This window comes from Branchiostoma belcheri, unplaced genomic scaffold (assembly GCF_001625305.1).
Source record: "Branchiostoma belcheri isolate BF01 breed outbred unplaced genomic scaffold, Haploidv18h27 scaffold18, whole genome shotgun sequence".
NCBI lineage: Eukaryota > Metazoa > Chordata > Leptocardii > Amphioxiformes > Branchiostomatidae > Branchiostoma > Branchiostoma belcheri.
The window spans coordinates 3,600,993-3,611,142 of NW_017803268.1; the positions used below are offsets into that span (position 1 = coordinate 3,600,993).

Consider the following 10,150-nt stretch of genomic DNA (forward strand, 5'->3'; position numbering starts at 1 on the left):
GGCAAGTAAATTTTTGGGATGTGGCATTATGCCCCAGTGTTTGGAGCAAAATATCTCATCATTTTCCCATAATGTATTCCTATAATATGACTTTTTGTCAGGGAACCATTTGCAAGTCTCAAACCTCCTTACTTTGGAAAATATTGGTCAAGCATAGAACAATATAAAGTGCTGAGTTAACTGAAAAAATTTCTTTGCGGTAAAAATGTATGAAATAGGTCATTTATATTTTGCATTGGGCAAGTAAAAAGTTGGTTCGGGCAAGTAGAAATGACCATGTGCTTGCCCGATGGGGCAAGTGTATTTTTGGAAACTTGTCCAACCCTGCGGTGCATGGACAGGGAAGAACTCGGTAGTTAAAATTCGCGATCGTCTTTTAAGACGAACTACGTCCGTTTAAGGAGGTGAGTCGCATTTAACATTGTCCTCTATGTTCTGGTATTTGGGCCGAACTCGTTGCAATTCGTTGGGGTCGTGTGGCGCAACGGCAGAGCGTTGGCTCAGAACCAAGAGTTCCCGGGTTCGAACCCTGCCATTTCGCCGATCTTGTGCCCTTGGGAAAGGCACTTTACACGCCTTTCATGGATGGGGGCCTGGCGAACCCCATCTCGTATTAAGCCACAAAAAAGGCAGCAGTATCTTCTGCTAGGTGGCTGCCTCACAAAAAAGAAGAGACGGAATGAAGCTAACACACAGAATGGCGTAAATTATTTGCGCCGGTGACGATTCCATGTGTTTAAACCCGCACTTAATAAAAGCCGCCGTTCGGGGACGCTTTTTTCATGTCCGTTTTGAACTAACATGACTACATTAGATACGCTCGTTTCTTCCTCTGTTTTCTGAATTTTTTACTGATTTATATGCATTATATAGCAGCGACACCTGTGCTGCAATGCGATGTGAACTAGTCAGAGTTGCCCTGAGGAAGGTGACACACGGTCACCAAAACGTCGGCTAAATAAAAGACTTGGTTGTGTAAAAATATTTTCTTCACTGCTTCAGTTGGTGAATACAGCAAGAATGCTGCCTTGATCTACTCCGCTCACCTACTTAGTATGTAGTGGAGTAGTGCTGTGTTGCTTGAGGAGATGGATGTCATCAGACGGTGCAACCTTCCTTGGGCGTTTCGACCCTCAACCGTGACGCCCTCGAGTTGTTGGGTCCAGCAGTGGCGGCCAACTCACTGCACATCCTCTCCGCCAGGCTTCCAGCAACTCTTCTACTCCATAACCAGCAGGACGACCTCTCTGCCGCCTCACCCAGCTTGCGAACTGCGACCTTTCTCTCCTTCCCTTTCACACCTATGGCGGTGAACAGCTTCCATACTGACTGGGCCGGAAAGCCACATCAATCTCGGCAACAACCCATTCTGGTACAGCCACGCCTTAAACTTCCCTGGGAGGCCTCAGTCTTACCAACCTGATGAAACTATTCACGGATGCATTATTTAAGCCACCTTTTCCCATAATGTTCTGTCGATATAAGATGTGCTTGAATGCTGTTGAACTGATGTTTTGAATAGCATTCTGTGTGTTGTTGGTTAATCACAGTTCTGAGGTATTTTAATTGAGGTACTTTGATTTTTCCATGGTCATGATATAATACGTTTTCCTAATAATATGTTGACTTGATTTAATGTTGACTGCAATTTTGCTCTGCTCTTTACCCACTCAGAACTTGCTCTTGGCCTCCACCCAAAGCAGGTTATAGAAATCAAATGATGTGAATATTGCAATGTATGATGCTCTGTGAGTAATTGTTCTACTATTATTTGGCCTGTGATCTTTCTGAATGTGTATTTCTTTTACAACCTAGGCTTGAGATGATGGTAAATTGTATAGCTGACATTGTGGGACCTGTTTCCTGTGTGTGCTGTGGGACCTGTCAGCTATCCTGTGTACCTGTCCACACTCTTAACGGTCAGTTGGGTGGAAAGGGACTCCTTAAAATCTCAATTTTGCAACGCAGAGAAGCAATAGTGCTGCCGTGATGAGGTTGTGAAGCATTAACGTTTGAGTTAAAATACACCTTATGTTAAATACGGAGACGGACATGTGTTGCTGGCCTAACAAGCTGAATGAATAAATAAAAGACCTTTATTTTACATTTGTGCTCTAACAAGCTACATGTAATTGTAAGTACAGATCATGAATAGACAGGCAAAAGAATACAACAATAACACTTAAACTATACATACTAATGTGAGCTACTATTTACAGGTTCAACTTCTTATAGCTTCTTGAGACAGTCACATATGTACGAGCATATGGGGATAATGATACATTGCTTGTCAATTTTCATAAGGAATGCGAATTTTTATATTTCATTTAAGGATCTAAAATATCTGTGACAAAAATCTTGTTACATGTTTGTCAGATTTCAGGTGGCAAGCTTGTTTGTGCAAAAATGAAAAGCCTCGGGCCAAGGACATTATACAGGGGGTGTCCTTTTACGGGTCAATAACCTCTGGTGAGTGTCTGTGCGTAACTGGGTCACAGGTTGACTAATTAGGGAGTGTCAGTGTGAGAATGTTAACATGCACCCTACCAAGGTAGCAGTTAAGCCGTGTTTAAGTGAAATCACCCAAACCGCGATTCGGGTAACTCACATTCCTCACATCTGGTGAAACCGTGTCCGATCACAATTCGCTTGAGCTACATTTATTGCTGTTTGATGATAACACGCAAGGTGGCGTGTTATTAATGTAAGAGGTCAACGGCCTGCTTGTTGATGCCCCCCTCCCAGCGTATCTCGGCCGAATGCCGACGTGGTCCCGCCAGAGGCGGTGAAGCTCGTCCTAGAACGGACACATTATTTGACCATTACTGCTCTTTAAGTTGCTGCCACGTAAATGTTGGTATTGCATATAAATAAAGAAATATCACCCCGTAATCCATGACCAGGCGAAGTTACATTGCAATCACATTGCGTTCAGACGCAAATCGCGATGCGGGGAAACCGATTCGAAACCACCTCTAGAAGTGGCTTGGGATCGAGGCGCTTTCAATGTGATTTCGGAGCGTTCAGATGGAGCCACTTGAAACCGGCTTCGGGGTAAACCACATGTAAACCGCCTTGGGTGATTTCACTTAAACGCAGCCATAGTCGCCAAAGTTGCATTGTTTGCCGGTTTAGGCAGCAGGGAGAAGGTCAGTCTGTCTCCAACCCGTTCGACCACATCTATGACCTTTGGCCTACTTAAACATGGCTAAGGTTATGAAGAAATCTTTAATCACCATTCCAGTCTTATTTACTGTAGTTTTGATTTTATCTTTCTTCCTGCTGCAGAAATACAACCTTACGAAGTAAGTATTTTTACGTTACCTTCTTGTGTTTGAGTAACAATAAACAGAACAGTAGTTTGTCAGGCTAGACCAATCGTCTATTTGTTTGTCGGCATGATAGCCTTAAGTCCACCTGTTCTACCATGTCTTCCATGTACATATGTATGTGGAGAATTGCAATAAATGAATGAATAAATAAATAGATAAATAAATAAATTATGGCTCTGCTTTGGAAATGTTACCTTTCTAATTTTGGTACTAAAAGGTTATTTCAGGGGCGAATAGAGATTATGTAGACAAAGTAGATTCGTACATACATAATGCTTTAAAATTAAACTTAATAAATTGATATGTCTTTTTCGTCAGTTCAGTGCTTTGAATTAAAGTTCTTTTAAGTGAAGTATAATCGACCGTAAATATTGTTTTTGCATCAGCTTTAACACAAAACCCCTGATGAAGAGAAAAGTTACAGCCTTTGGAACTAAGGGTTCATTCCTCGACTGGAACAACGTTACATCAGCATTTCGTATTAGGTAAGTGTATCTCAACATTTATCCGGTTGCTTGAGTGACTGATTTCTTGTGTAGATAAGTATATATTCAAAACATTTTTGCAAAACACTATTATTTATTAAGAGGGATCCATATACAACGAAAGACAAAGACAATCTGGAAATGGTACAAAAATGAAGCTGCAAGATTCTGTATAAACAAGGAGAAGTCGTAGACATCGTCCCTCCATGAAATAGCTTGTTATTTTGTAATTTTTTTGGTGTATTTTAATAGAGATATTATGAGTCAAACTTTGTTTTTATCAGCAGAATGATAGATGTCTATAGATGTCTATCCTTTAAGAATTTTGTTGTGGCACTTCGTATTGGAAGGGGTTGCCCAAGCGTTTAGTGTCTTGTTACCATGGTTTGTTTGAGGTCAATGACCTCTCAAGCACAACATAATAACAAACCACAGATGACCCAGTTCCCTGCTGAATGACCGATTAAAGATAAGATATATTTCCTGCAGACGCTGCCTCTTGAGGTAAAAATAGATTGGCCTGACCTGCCAGCTGGAGGTATAAACAAAAACACTCTGTACCAATTTGGGGTCAAACAGACCATCCTATTATGAAATAGGGGTGAAAATGTGAAAATCCTTTTAAATAAGCAATGCAAATCTACGACAACCTGCTAATGCACGCTAAAACGCAAAGACAATCAGCGTCTACCCACATACCAAAAATGATCGCCAACCATCCACCGGGTTCTGAGATCATTCAACGCAAACAATCTGACATTGAGATAGCAATTCCGGTTCAAAGCAAACAGCTAGGGGGCCCAAATTTACATCATTAAACCATTGTAACCACAACTACATGCTACCTTAGCATCGCACACACGGACCATAACGTGCCAACAATAGAATAAAAAAATTAAACTGCAGTACCAAGGTCAATCACCAGGTGCTCAAAGTCAACCTACACAATCTCCAAGGCCCCATCCATCAATCTGCCAAATATCATACAGTTCCTTCTCACCGATCTTCAGATATCAGACCAAACATGAAACGGAGTAAAAACAATACCCCCCATTTACATGGAGGGTAACAAATATGAAAGAGGTGCTAGTGTCACGGAAATGGAAAGAAACCTACAGTGGGTCGGTGTCACTGGAAGACAGACAAAAAAAGACGACTTTGCATTATGTACAAAATGACTAATAAACTGGTGGACGTACCAACTACTAAGTACCTAACACCAGCCCAGAAAAGAACAAGAAATAGACATGCCTTCAAGTACCAGAGTTATCAACCAAGGATTGAGGTGTTCAAAATTCAAGGCCTACCAATCCATGCTACCGATAATATAGCCTTTCTGGAGAAGGCAATAGTTCAAATGATAGTGCTGACAATAATCTTTCTTTATTTTTTATTCTTTATTTCAGGCATAACTCACCCATATAAAACATACATATAAAAATACGCAGAGTAACAATAGAAAAAAAACATGTCTATACGTACAGACGGTCCCAGATATTGCGGAAGAATCTGTTGCGGAATATTACATCAGATTTAAGAACAGATTGGATAATGTTGTTTGAGGAGTTGTACAGACGAGATAGGAAAGAATAGCATTGTTTGTGCCATATAGCGTCAAATGTATCAGTCATATATGTAGACAAGTTAAATATTTTATTTTTATTTTGTTTCAGCAATCAGACAAGTCGCTATTTCAACCTATCAACAAATTTCGCCATCTATAACCAACGTAAGAAAAATGGAACGCCTGTTGTCATGGCAACACCAGTGGGACATTACCGGACATGCGCAGTTGTCGGCAATAGTGGCATTCTCCGTGACAGCGGCTGTGGGGACGACATTGACCGCAATGATTTTGTTATCAGAGTAAATGATGCTCCATTAAAGACATTCGAACAGGTGACAATGCCTTCATGTCATTTTGATAACTATAAGGTGCTAATGCAATGTTTTATTAGTATCTTTACAAGTAAAGATCTTAAAGGCGTCCAGTGCAGTTTTTAGGGCTGGGAAACCCGATTTTTCAAAGCCAATATTATAGTCATTTATCTCCATACTGAGTTGAACCCACACTATCCCAATGTATCTTGACCATCATGGAGCAAAATTACCAATTTCCTGACGGAAAATGGTTAATGGAAGAGCCTTGGGCTGATTTTACAGGGAGCGGGTCTCTAAAGCCCGTTTTGAACAGGGTTAGCACATTACTAATTTTAGCAATCGAGTTTCTTTATTTTACCAAGTATGGTATACAAATCCATGGGGGTTTAACTCCACGATAAATTTAAGGGACAGAAAGCCAGTCCTTGTAATGATGTATGCTCTTAGGGTTATTAATGAAAGTTTATTGCAAATACTTGCCCGAGGGCTAATTGCAGTTACAAACAACATAGAAAGAAAATACAGTGGTATGTGAGACTATATCTACGTCTAACATTATACTATATTCTACAACATGACATGACACTAGTTTTACTGGGTTTGACTTCTTCTTTTTAGGCAATGGAAGAAGAATTTAGCCACTTCTTCTATAATATGTGGGTTCTTTGATTTTAGTAGTAAAATTGTTTTTTTGTGGTAAGGAATGGTAGGGAAGTAAGGCAGCATTTTGGACACGGTGGTAAATAACTGATTTCTGATGTCATAAAATGGACAGTTAGAGATGAAATGAATTTCGTCTTCCACTGCATTTGAGGAGCAATATTTACAAATTCTCTCCGACACAGGTAGTTTCATATATCGCCCTTTTTCGATTTCCAAGGAGTGGGCACTGATTCTAATTTTACTAATAGCGGAGCGCTGATCGAAGTCACAATGTTCTAGGTATTGTTCTAAACAGTATTCAGTTTTACATTTTCTATAGAATCTCAGTTTACCGGTATTAACAGACAAACTATGGAAGAAAGTTTGAATGTACATGTCTGAAAGCCTTGTCCTTAATACTTTATACATATGTTGAGGATCACAGGTTGTACTATCAATATGCAGTAGGTAGGAATATCCACAGTGGTCGAGGATCTCCTTCACTCGCTGTAACAATGTCCGTCTACGACTATATGACAGGGAATTACGTTGTAACAGGAGTGCATCAACTTGCAGAGGGTGTGTATCGGTATTAATATGCAGGCTATTCTTTTTTTATGGAACACCAACCACTGTACATTAGACAACAAGAGTATATGTACATTGTTGAAGAGAATACTAACTGATATGTATGTTCAAACGTTCTTTCACCAATTGTCTGTAGATAACGGCAAGCTAAGATTTTACAAGACTCTCAAATCCAACTACTCTATGGAGAAATACCTATACCACAATGAATTTGCCATGTGTAAGATTAGAATAAATGCGCATCCACTAGAAATAGAAAAAGGCCGGTATAGAAAACTACCTGTGCACGAGAGTCTATGTAAATATTGTACAATGAATGCAGTGGAAAATGAAATACATTTTGTTAGCCAGTGTCCTCACTATGAGACCGAAAGAAACAGATTATTTCAGAAAGTTACAAGAATTTCTCCATCCTTTCGTCATTTAGAAGATCACCAAAAAACTGCATGTCTACTAAGATCACAAAACCCACTTATTATGCAGAATGAGGGACTATTCATTATCCACTGCCTTCAAAGAGGAAGTCGAACCCCATAATAGCTAGCGTAGTAGTAGAAGTAGAAGTTTTTTCCAGACAGTTGATACCTGTCTCCCTACTACAGAGGGATGACAAAGCGGTCCTCGTCAACCTGACGGACGAACGACACCTGTCTCCTGTTACTGTATTGCAATGTGTTTTCATCATCTTCGGTACTGCTTAGCCTTCTAAAAAGAAGATTACTAGTAGCTGCGCATTAGTACTGTGTGCAAAGTGCAAACAAAGGGTAAGGTGGGAATGGACGTGGACAAGTGCAAGGACAGGACAAGTGAAATCAGTGGTGCTAGTGTTACTCGTATTTACATATGTACAAGGACCGGGAGGCAGCTCAATGCAGCGAAGTCCGTCCCAGCTCTGCTTTGAACTGGGAGATGGACTTCGCCTCCGCCACACTGGGCTCAAGTTCATTCCACTCCTTGATGGTGCGAGGGAAGAACGAGAGCCTGTAATAGTTGTTCTTACTCGCGATGGTCTGCAGCTTTAAAGCGTGATTAGTGCGGCGGGAGCATCGAGCTGCCGGGACGAGGCACGAGGTGTGGGGGACAGAAATGGTGTTGTGCAGGACTTTGAACATTGTGGTCAGTCTGGCCATTTTGCGGCGGTGTTCAAGTGACTGCCATCTCAGGTTACCTAGCATCTCTGTTACAGAGGCCGTGCGTCTGTAGTTGTTGTATACATACCTGGCAGCTCTACGCTGCACTGCCTCCACTCTACCTACCTGATCGGAAGTATGGGGGTCCCAAACTGGGCAGGCGTTTATTCTTGATTGTAAAAGCAATTAGCCTTCGGGCATGATTTTGCGAATAAAGTTTAAATTAATATTTTTGTTTGTTTCAGGATGTCGGTGAGAATACGAACATGACCATTATCAACAGCAGAGTGTTAGACAAAATGGATAGAGTCGATTTTGACCCCCAATGGATAATTTCTCGGAATAACTCCATAATGAGCTATACACTCGGCATACACAGAAACCTTCCTGCTTTAAACACGATGATAAGGAAGTTGGATCTTAACATCACAATGACGTATTCGGTGACTCCACCAAGACGTCATGTCAAAACGTGAGTGTCTCATTATGAAATCTTCCTTCCTTCCTTTCTTTTTCTCTTTCTCTTTCTTTCTTTCTCTCTCTTTCTTTCTCTCTTTCTCCCTTTTTCTGTTTGTCTCTTTTTCTCTCTCTTTCTTTCTCTTTTTTGAAAAAAGAAAATTTGCGAATTATTTGTTAACGGTGATGATACGTTGACTGTACTGTAGTGACCGCGAAAAATGCGAACATATATGTACCACGAAAAAATCAGTTACAGTGTCTCTATCAAATATCACCCAATCAAAAATTGTCTTGCATTTAGGTTCTGGAATGAGAAGTACAACAGTAACCTTTCCAATGGGGTTACAACTGGCGGACTCAACACCTACACCCTTGCCAGTACATTTTGTGACGTCATCACCGTATATGGCTTCTACCCATATCAAACGGATGTTCACAACAAAACAGTATATTACCATTACTTCGACGAGACGCCCATGGAAAAGTCAGTCAACAGAAGTATACATGATTATTTTCACCAGCATGAACTTTTAAAATCACTACATGGCAGTGGGGCACTTAAGTTGGTAACGGATGTATGTAAATAATGAATCGACGAAAGATAATTTGCGGACAAAATGCCGAAAATTTACCCCCAAAGTTGGAGAGAATTCACGCACAACACGCCGCACAAAAGCGTGGTCACACTAGCTTGCTGCCTGCAGCTGGTCGAACGGACCGTACCATGTGTGATTATTGCATAGGGGTGCCAACGAGATTAATCTTTATTGCTTTTGATAAGTAACCATGATCACCATTCCGCCACCAATGAAAAGTAATTATTCTAGTCGCCCAATTTCGGACTTGTTTTCTGTGCCAAAACTAACAATTAGGATACCTTCTGCCACAACTAATGTTTATATTCCCAAAATGGATGCCCCCCTCATTTGTTAATAGACATTGCGAGTGTGGATCTTTCCTTGGTGCTGAACTCACCATCCGTTCCATGTATTAAGTATTGCAGTTGTGGGAGTTGTGGCCTCAATACTGTACTAGACGCTTTGGTTTGACACAACAGCATACCCATGGAAAAGCGTGGGATTGACGTATCTTAGTACATATATACAGTATATAGTACATTGAAGCGTGGATATCAACAAGATCTTCATTTCATCAAGTCACATACATTTTCTGAGGATTAAGAAAAAGTAACAACAGGGTTTACGGAAAAACCCGGGTGCCTGCCAGGCCAGGCTACTACAATATCAGGTATCATTTCTTGCTTAACAAGTTTTCTAATGTAAAATACCAATACCAATTCTTTTATTATTTTTTTTTGCAGGGACTTCATTCCGTGGTAGAATGGAGATTTTTAAACACAGGCAAACCTGTCCTTGGTGCTGAACACCTTCCACACAAAGTGAAATCAATTTTCAGTTTTAATGGGGTACAAAAACAAGTCTCTCCAATTTCGTCCATAATCAAAAGGGCTAAATGTCATTTAACACAGCATTGGAAATTTTTACGAAAATAATAAATGAGTGTTTTTATCTCTTTTATTAACCCTCATATGAAATGAAGCTAGTCTAAAATTTCTGCATAAATTATGCAAGTGAGGTCCTGATTGGAATAAGTTATGTTTGATGATGTTCAT

General features: G+C 40.4%; 1 long non-coding RNA gene across 1 annotated transcript; it reads left to right on the top strand.

The window, feature by feature from the left end:
• The first annotated feature begins 369 nt into the window (after window positions 1-369).
• LOC109467343 lies at window positions 370-9,108 on the top strand. Its single transcript, XR_002140070.1, has 7 exons — window positions 370-404; window positions 1,816-1,919; window positions 2,377-2,469; window positions 3,719-3,817; window positions 5,491-5,716; window positions 8,304-8,530; window positions 8,819-9,108. It is a non-coding gene; the product is annotated as an uncharacterized LOC109467343 (long non-coding RNA).
• The last annotated feature ends 1,042 nt before the right edge of the window (window positions 9,109-10,150 follow it).